The sequence below is a fragment of the Pristiophorus japonicus genome, chromosome 19 (genome assembly GCF_044704955.1).
Source record: "Pristiophorus japonicus isolate sPriJap1 chromosome 19, sPriJap1.hap1, whole genome shotgun sequence".
In the NCBI taxonomy this organism is placed as follows: domain Eukaryota; kingdom Metazoa; phylum Chordata; class Chondrichthyes; family Pristiophoridae; genus Pristiophorus; species Pristiophorus japonicus.
In genome coordinates, this window is record NC_091995.1 from 99,456,408 (window position 1) to 99,466,406 (window position 9,999).

At 55.0% G+C, this 9,999-nt stretch overlaps 1 protein-coding gene across 3 annotated transcripts in view; it reads left to right on the top strand.

The window, feature by feature from the left end:
- LOC139230107 (uncharacterized) overlaps positions 1-9,999 on the top strand; it is a 38,210-nt gene that overhangs the window by 22,756 nt on the left and 5,455 nt on the right. For 2 of the 3 annotated variants that reach the window (XM_070861944.1, XM_070861942.1), the window contains one exon: positions 6,375-6,568. The gene's annotated coding sequence lies outside the window, so the exon portion shown is untranslated. Of the gene's footprint in view, positions 1-6,369; positions 6,569-9,999 lie in introns of all 3 variants that reach the window. The other variant, XM_070861943.1, reaches the window with a different exon arrangement.

Here is a 9,999-nt window from a genome sequence, read left to right on the forward strand (position 1 = left end):
CGAGTGTGTCCAGTGTGATGAGTGTGTCCAGTGTGACGAGTGTGTCCAGTGTGAGCAGTGTGTCCAGTGTGACGAGTGTGACGAGTGTGTCCAGTGTGATGAGTGTGTCCAGTGTGACGAGTGTGTCCAGTGTGACCAGTGTGACGAGTGTGTCCAGTGTGATGAGTGTGTCCAGTGTGACCAGCGTGAGGAGTGTGTCCAGTGTGACCAGTGTGATGAGTGTGTCCAGTGTGACGAGTGTGTCCAGTGTGTCCAGTGTGACGAGTGTGTCCAGTGTGTCCAGTGTGTCCAATGTGAGCAGTGTGACGAATGTGTCCAGTGTGAGCAGTGTGACGAGTGTGTCCAGTATGTACAGTGTGAGCAGTGTGTCCAGTGTGAGCAGTGTGACGAGTGTGTCCAGTATGTCCAGTGTGACGAGTGTGTCCAGTGTGACCAGTGTGATGAGTGTGTCCAGTGTGACCAGTGTGATGAGTGTGTCCAGTGTGATGAGTGTGTCCAGTGTGACCAGTGTGATGAGTGTGTCCAGTGTGACCAGTGTGATGAGTGTGTCCAGTGTGACCAGTGTGATGAGTGTGTCCAGTGTGACGAGTGTGTCCAATGTGAGCAGTGTGACGAATGTGTCCAGTGTGAGCAGTGTGACGAGTGTTTCCAGTATGTCCAGTGTGAGCAGTGTGTCCAGTGTGAGCAGTGTGACGAGTGTGTCCAGTATGTCCAGTGTGACGAGTGTGTCCAGTGTGAGCAGTGTGAGCGGATCGGACTGCCACTGCGCGGTAGAAATTGACTAAATTCAAAGCCTGAATCCTGTACTTCAGGGACTTGAACAGAAATATGCAAGATTACCATCTCATGTCCCTTGTGAAACCTCGGACTTTGCCCGCACAGTGCTTGACCAGACGGGGCATGTGGTAATGTTTCTGTGCAGACAGTCCTGCGGTGGGACCCTCCTCCTGCTCTGACCCTCCTCCCGGTGGGACCCTGCTCCCGCTGGGACCACTCTTCAATGTACGAGCTTTGTGCGTGTTGACCAGAGACGCCATTCACAAAAGCAGAGACCGGCCAATGACCTCTCTGCTCCGCCACCTGTGCAACACATGTCGGAATGTCTCTCATGTAAGGGGCATATATCACAGCAGCATCTGATAAGCATTCTGCAAAGAGGAGACCACATAATTTATCTACAAATTCACTCACTGAAGCCAGGAATCGGCCCTAATCAACTCCATCTGGCGCTGTCGGCCTGCGGCAATATTTTACACCCGGCTCGGCAACACTCAGACTCACTTTCACATCTGGCACCAGCGTAAACCGGAGGGTAGTGAATCGGACACGGTCAATGGAGAGGTTTATAACGGGCGGGTGTATACTGGTCGGTCAATAAATCCTGTGTTACTGGGACAGCAGACCCTGTGTTACTGGGGGGGGGGGGGAGGGGGGGATAGACCCTGTGTTACTGGGGGGGGAGGGGGGGATAGACCCTGTGTTACTGGGGGGGGGAGGGGGGGATAGACCCTGTGTTACTGGAGGGGGGAGGGGGGGATAGACCCTGTGTTACTGGGGGGGGGGGCGGAGGGAGATAGACCCTGTGTTACTGGGGGGGGGGGGGATAGACCCTGTGTTACTGGGGGGGGAGGGGGGGATAGACCCTGTGTTACTGGGGGGGGGTGGTGGTATAGACCCTCTGTTACTGGAGGGGGGAGGGGGGGATAGACCCTGTGTTACTGGGGGGGGGGGGGAGGGAGATAGACCCTGTGTTACTGGGGGGGGGGGAGGGAGATAGACCCTGTGTTACTGGGGGGGGGAATAGACCCTGTGTTACTGGGGGGGGGGGAGGGAGATAGACCCTGTGTTACTGGGGGGGGGGAGGGGGGGATAGACCCTGTGTTACTGGGGGGGGGGGGGAGGGAGATAGACCATGTGTTACTGGGGGGGGGTGGGGAGGGAGATAGACCCTGTGTTACTGGGGGGGGGGGGTGGTATAGACCCTGTGTTACTGGGGGGGGAGGGATAGACCCTGTGTTACTGGGGGGGGAGGGAGATAGACCCTGTGTTACTGGGGAGGGGGGGGTAGTAGACCCTGTGTTACTGGGGGGGGGGAGGGAGATAGACCCTGTGTTACTGGGGGGGGGGAGGGAGATAGACCCTGTGTTACTGGGGAGGGGGGGGGTAGTAGACCCTGTGTTACTGGGGGGGGGGAGGGAGATAGACCCTGTGTTACTGGGGGGGGGGGGAGGGAGATAGACCCTGTGTTACTGGGGGGGGGGGAGGGAGATAGACCCTGTGTTACTGGGGAGGGGGAGGGAGATAGACCCTGTGTTACTGGGGGGGGGGGGGGAGGGAGATAGACCCTGTGTTACTGGGGGGGGGAATAGACCCTGTGTTACTGGGGGGGGGGGGAGGGAGATAGACCCTGTGTTACTTGGGGGGGGAGGGAGATAGACCCTGTGTTACTGGGGGGGGGGAGAGAGGGGGGAGATAGACACTGCGTTACTGGGGGGGGGGGTTGTGTAAAGACCCTGTGTTATTGGGGGTAGGGGGATAGACTCTGTGTTACTGGGGGGGGGGGGAGATAGACCCTGTGTTACTGGGGGCGGGGATAGACCCTGTGTTACTGGGGGGGGAGGGAGATAGACCCTGTGTTACTGGGGGGGGGGGGGAGATAGACCCTGTGTTACTGGGGGGAGGGGGGGATAGACCCTGTGTTACTGGGGGGGGGGAGGGGGTGTATAGACCCTGTGTTACTGGGGGGGGAGAGAGAGGGGGGAGATAGACCCTGCGTTACTGGGGGGGGGTGTAAAGACCCTGTGTTAATGGGGGGTAGGGGGATAGACTCTGTGTTACTGGGGGGGGTGGTGGGAGAGGGGAGATAGACCATGTGTTACTGGGGGGGGGAGGGGGATATACCCTGTGTTACTGGGGGGGAGAGGGATAGACCCTGTGTTACTGGGGGGGGGGAGAGGGGGGAGATAGACCCTGTGTTACTGGGGGAGGGGGAGAGGGGGGAGCTAGACCCTGCGTTACTGGGGGGGTGTAAAGACCCTGTGTTACTGGATGGGGGGTAGACCCCGTGTTACTGGGGGGGGGGGAGGGGGGAGATAGACCTTGTGTTACTGGGGGGTAGGGGGATAGACTCTGTGTTACTGGGGGGGGGGATATAGACCCTGTGTTACTGGGGGGGGGTAGATTCTGTGAAAACAGACCCTTAAGATAACAGGAAGCTGAGAAATTAACAACTAAAATTGTCCCAATGATACTGCCTGGCTGTAAACAGCATCTGTCCTGTTTATTTGATCCACTGATGTTTCTTGGTCCTGTTTTTCACAGACGGCCTGTCTTCAATTTGTAATAACTACCCAATATATAAAAATAGCATGATTCCATGCAAACTGGCCAAAATGACTATGTGATGAGACAACCCCTGGCAACTCTTCGGCTGTTTGTGAATCTGGGGACACATGTTGCCAGAAGCAAGGCTCATGTTGCACAAACTGCGAAATGAACCCGCTACAGGTCAGGGCTGGTCCTGAGCCCCACACAAAGCCGGCTCCACTCCGGATTGTGAGACTGAGTGAGCTCACCTGGGGCTGCAGCGGTCCCTAGCCCCCTAGGTAAGGGGAAGATGGGAAATCAGCCTTGTTTCCTGCTGCTGATTACTGCCCGGCAACCGGGCATGGGTAGAGAATGGGACCACGATCAGGTGGGATCAGGATCGGGAAATTAGTCAGGACAGGATGGAGTACAGGTAGAGATCTCTACCTGGCATCGTAGAACAGTACAGCCCAATCGGCCCATCGAGTCTGCACCGGCCGTCTCATTCACTGATCTAATATCCCACCTCAGCGACAGATATAACTCACCATCCAGGCACACACTGATACACTGTGACACACACAGTGACACACACACTGGCACACACACTCACACACATTGACACACACTCACACACACACTCACACACATTGACACACACTCACACACACACTCACACACACTGACACACACTGACACACACACTCACACACATTGACACACACACTCACACACATTGACACACACTGACACACATACTGGCACACACATTGACTCACACACTCACACACATTGACACACACTGACACACATACTGGCACACACACTGGCTCACACACTCACTGACACACACTCACACACATTGACACACACTGACACACACACTAACACACACACACTGACACACACACTCACACAGACACTGACACACACACTCACTGACACACACACACTGACAAACACTGATATAAACTGTGACCCACACACTGACACAGACACTGACCCACACTCTGACACACACCATCATCAACATAGGCAGTCTCTCGGGTGTAGAGGATGACTTGCTTCCACTCTAAAAGTGAGATTGCAGGTGACTGAGGAGTCCAATGCTGGAATTACAATCTCTGTCAGACAGTGGTTGAAGGAAAGGGTGGGTGGGGATCCTAGGTTGCCGCATGCTCCTTCCACTGTCTAGGCTTGGTTTCTTCTTGTCCTTGGCGATGGGACTCGAGGTGTTCAGCGCCCTCCCGGATGCTCTTCCACCACTTGGGCCAGGGATTCCCAGGAGTCAGTGGGGATGTTGCACTTTGTTAAGGAGGCTTTGACGGTGTCCTTGAACTGTTTCCTCTACCCACCTGGGGCTCGCTTGCCATGTCGAAGCTCTGCGTAGAGCGCTTGCTTTGGAAGTCTCGTGTTGGGCATGCGGACGATGTGGCCTGCCCAGCGGAGCTGATTGAGTGTGGTCAGTGCTTCGATGCTGGGGATGATGGACCGAGCGAGAACACTGGCATTGGTGCATCTGACCCACACACTGACACTGACCCACACACTGACACTGACCCACACACTAACACTGACCCACACACTGACACTGACCCACACACTAACACTGACCCACACACTGACACTGACTGACACTGACACTGACCCACACACTAACACTGACCCACACACTAACACTGACCCACACACTGACACTGACTGACACTGACACTGACCCACACACTGACACTGACCCACACACTAACACTGACCCACACACTGACACTGACCCACACACTGACACTGACCCACACACTAACACTGACCCACACACTGACACTGACCCACACACTGACACTGACTGACACTGACCCACACACTAACACTGACCCACACACTAACACTGACCCACACACTGACACTGACCCACACACTAACACTGACCCACACACTGACACTGACCCACACACTGACACTGACCCACACACTAACACTGACCCACACACTGACACTGACCCACACACTGACACACACAATCTACAAACTGTGACACGCACAGGGTATAAATTGTGATATGCACAATATCTCTCCTATGTCATGTACACAGTGTATCCTGTGACACTGCATGGTAACAAATCTGAACCATCCCCATCATGTTAGGCATAAATAAAGATTCTGCGGACATGTTGGCGATGTGCCCGCTCTGATCTATCGGGGCAGCGCTGGGTTGGCAGTTTTTCACGAGGCATTGCCATCAGAAGTTCTAATTCCGAAAAACCAAAGTGGGAATAACAATTTGAATCCTTAGGAATGTGTTGGGGATAGAAGCAAAGAGAAAAACAGAACGAGACAGAGGAGCAAGGGACTGGAGGGAGAGCGAGAGCAGCAACAGAGAGAAAGCAAGTGCAAGGAGGTTTATAGGGGACCACATGAAAGTTGTGAAAGATTCTAATCCAAACATCTGGTCAGATGAAAGAGGCCAGCTGTAAAACGCACCAGTCACTATGCGGCTGGGAGATGGGGCTTCAGATACACGCTGCTCTCCAATTACTTTGTGTAGAAGGTCTTGAGGTTTCTTTATACCCGGAAACCAATCTCTCCCTGGGACTGGTGTGTGGACTCACAAGTACACCCTCCTTTAGTAGGATGTTAGGGGCCGGGGAGGGCTGCAAGGCCCTGGGAGGGACACACATGGGAATGGATGGGCTGTCCCTCTGGGCTCTCCGCGGTTGCTGAGGTTGTGGGCTCAGTGTGTTTCGTAATTGTAGTAACGGTTGCTCTCCGAGTTATTGAGGGTATAATTCCTGTACAATATCGCATATAACTAAAACACAAGGATGTATGACTCTGCCGGTAAAGGGATTGTTTCCTGAGATCCTCGGTGTGCAGACCGGGTCCCAACTTCAATAATCTCGGCACAACACTGAGCAAAATACACCGCTGAGAGTTTTAATATAAATAAAATAACTCTACCTTTAAAACAATTCACAGATTTACACACCTGCTCCTGTCTGCATCTTAAAACTCTTTCATTTCAATTTCCAACTGCCTTTGACAATCACATATTTTTACCATCTGGAGTTTAGAGTAAAGACTGGCCCACACGTCACCGACAATAAAAAAAAGTGTGGAGGAACTTTGAAGAAACTGAGAGCAAACCTTGCCGAGTTGAGAAAGCGGAGAGGGACAGAGCGCCGGATCCGGGAGAGAACAGGATCGACTCAACACAACTGGCTCACATTTCACAAGTAAACAGACCCAGAAAGCAAAGAATTAAAAGGTAAAATGTTCCATCAGGTTAAACTGGTCAAAGCATTACTGACTAGCTAACGTCAGAAGCAGAGTTGTTATTTAGCATACGTACCTGTAGATAATAGCATCATTTCACAGTTTGGTAGCAAATGGCGAATCTGCAGCCTCGGGTGAGAGTTTAAGGTGACGGTGTCACTGAGAGACAGCATTAAATTCATTTCTCATTCTCTGCAAAATGATCATTTTTGGTGAAACACATTTAATTTAAACCACAGAAACCGGTGCCAGTTATCTGTTTAACCTGGGTTAATGGGCCGCATTCAATCTGTCCTGGAGGTCCCAGTCTCTGATAGAGCAACCTCCCATTGCCGGTCACTCCACACTCACACTCATTCTCATCCTCACTTACTCACTCCACACTCACTCACTCACTCTCACACTCACTCCACACTCACACTCATTCTCATCCTCACTTACTCACTCCACACTCACACTCATTCTCATCCTCACTTACTCACTCCACACTCACACTCATTCTCATCCTCACTTACTCACTCCACACTCACACTCATTCTCATCCTCACTTACTCACTCCACACTCACTCACTCACTCTAACACTCACTCATTCTCACACTCACTCCACACTCACACTCATTCTCATCCTCACTTACTCACTCCACACTCACACTCATTCTCATCCTCACTTACTCACTCCACACTCACACTCATTCTCATCCTCACTTACTCACTCCACACTCACACTCATTCTCATCCTCACTTACTCACTCCACACTCACACTCATTCTCATCCTCACTTACTCACTCCACACTCACACACATTCACTCACTCACTCTCACACTCACTCATTCTCATACTCATTCCCGCACTCACTCACTCTCACTCTCAGTGTAATGTTTCTTACGTGAAAGGAATATTGCCAGAGCGGCGCTACTCTCAGTCAGATCTGTTTACAACTAAATATTAATAATTTGGCAACAGATTTAAAATTGGTGCAACAAAGCAGCGCCTCAGACTGGGGAGGGTATGTGTGGGGGGTGGGGGATTTCTGGCACGGATGATGTCCCCTTTAACCAGTTTATTTCCACCTGGACCAAACCTGGGCTGAAACATCTGGCGTGTTGGTGCCGGAGCGAAGATTCCGCCTGTCGCTATTTCCAACCGTGGTGCTCTCTGTTTCCATGTGTTGAATATGTCTGTGTCCCCAGGGTGTATCTGTGCCCGGTCACCCCTCCCGTCCTCTGCACCTCCAACTCTGCCTTTCCTTCCCGGAGTTCATGTGTCCTTCAATCATTTCATATTCTCAGGTGCTTTGCAAAGGTTTCCCGGCTCTCCCTGGGCACAAACCCCGCCCCCGGGAAACTCCAACATCCCAGGATCAAAGTCTGACCCAGCCTTGGGACACAAAGCGGTCTGTGCTGGGAATCAGCCCAAACACAGGCTGGTCTAAATAGCGCCCCCTTCCTCAACCCCCCCCCCCTCCCACAAACACATCCTTCCCCCTCCTCCCCACCACACCCCCCCTCACACACACCCACCCCCACCCCATACACACACATCCTTCCCCCTCCTCCCCACCACACCCCCCCTCACACACACACACCCACCCCACCCCATACACACACATCCTTCCCCCTCCTCCCCACCACACCCCCCCTCACACACACACACCCCCACCCCATACACACACACATCCTTCCCCCTCCTCCCCACCAAACCCCCCCTCACACACACCCACCCCCACCCCATACACACATATCCTTCCCCCTCCTCCCCACCACACCCCCCCTCACACACACACACCCACCCCCCCCATACACACACATCCTTCCCCCTCCTCCCCACCACACCCCCCCTCACACACACACACCCCCACCCCATACACACACATCCTTCCCCCTCCTCCCCACCAAACCCCCCTCACACACACCCACCCCCACCCCATACACACACATCCTTCCCCCTCCTCCCCACCACACCCCCCCTCACACACACACACCCACCCCCCCCATACACACACATCCTTCCCCCTCCTCCCCACCACACCCCCCCTCACACACACACACACACACACCCCCCCATACACACACATCCTTCCCCCTCCTCCCCACCACACCCCCCTCACATACACCCACCCCCACCCCATACACACACATCCTTCCCCCTCCTCCCCACCACACCCCCCCTCACACACACCCACCACCACCCCATACACACACATCCTTCCCCCTCCTCCCCACCAAACCCCCCCTCACACACACACACACCCACCCCCCCCCCATACACACACATCCTTCCCCCTCCTCCCCACCACACCCCCCTTCACACACACACACACCCACCCCCACCCTATACACACACATCCTTCCCCCTCCTCCGCACCACAACCCCCTCACACACACACACACCCACCCCCCCCCATACACACACATCCTTCCCCCTCCTCCCCACCACACCCCCCTTCACACACACACACACCCACCCCCACCCTATACACACACATCCTTCCCCCTCCTCCCCACCAAACCCCCCCTCACACACACACACACCCAGCCCCACCCCATACACACACATCCTTCCCCCTCCTCCCCACCAAACCCCCCCTCACACACACACACACCCACCCCCACCCCATACACACACATCCTTCCCCCTCCTCCCCACCAAACCCCCCCCTCACACACACACACCCCCAGCCCCACCCCATACACACACATCCTTCCACCTCCTCCCCACCACACCCCCCCTCACACCCCCCCCCATACACACACATCCTTCCCCCTCCTCCCCACCAAACCCCCCCTCACACACACACACACCCACCCCCACCCCCCCCCATACACACACATCCTTCCATCTCCTCCCCACCACACCCCCCCTCACACACACACACACACACACCCCCCCCCATACACACACATCCTTCCCCCTCCTCCCCACCACACCCCCCTCACACACACCCCCCCCCCCCCATACACACACATCCTTCCCCCTCCTCCCCACCACACCCCCCCCTCACACACCCCCCCCCATACACACACATCCTTCCCCCTCCTCCCCACCAAACCCCCCCTCACACACACACACACCCACCCCCACCCTATACACACACATCCTTCCCCCTCCTCCCCATCACACCCCCCCTCACACACACACCTACCCACCCCCCCATACACACACATCCTTCCCCGTCCTCCCCACCACACCCCCCCTCACACACAAACACACCCAACACCCCACCCCACATACACACATCCTTCCCCCTCCTCCCCACCACACCCCCCCTCACACACACACACACCCACCCCCCATACACACACATCCTTCCCCCTCCTCCCCACCAAACCCCCCCCCTCACACACACACACAACCCCCCCCCCCACACACACACACCCACCCCCCCCCATACACACACATCCTTCCCCCTCCTCCCCACCAC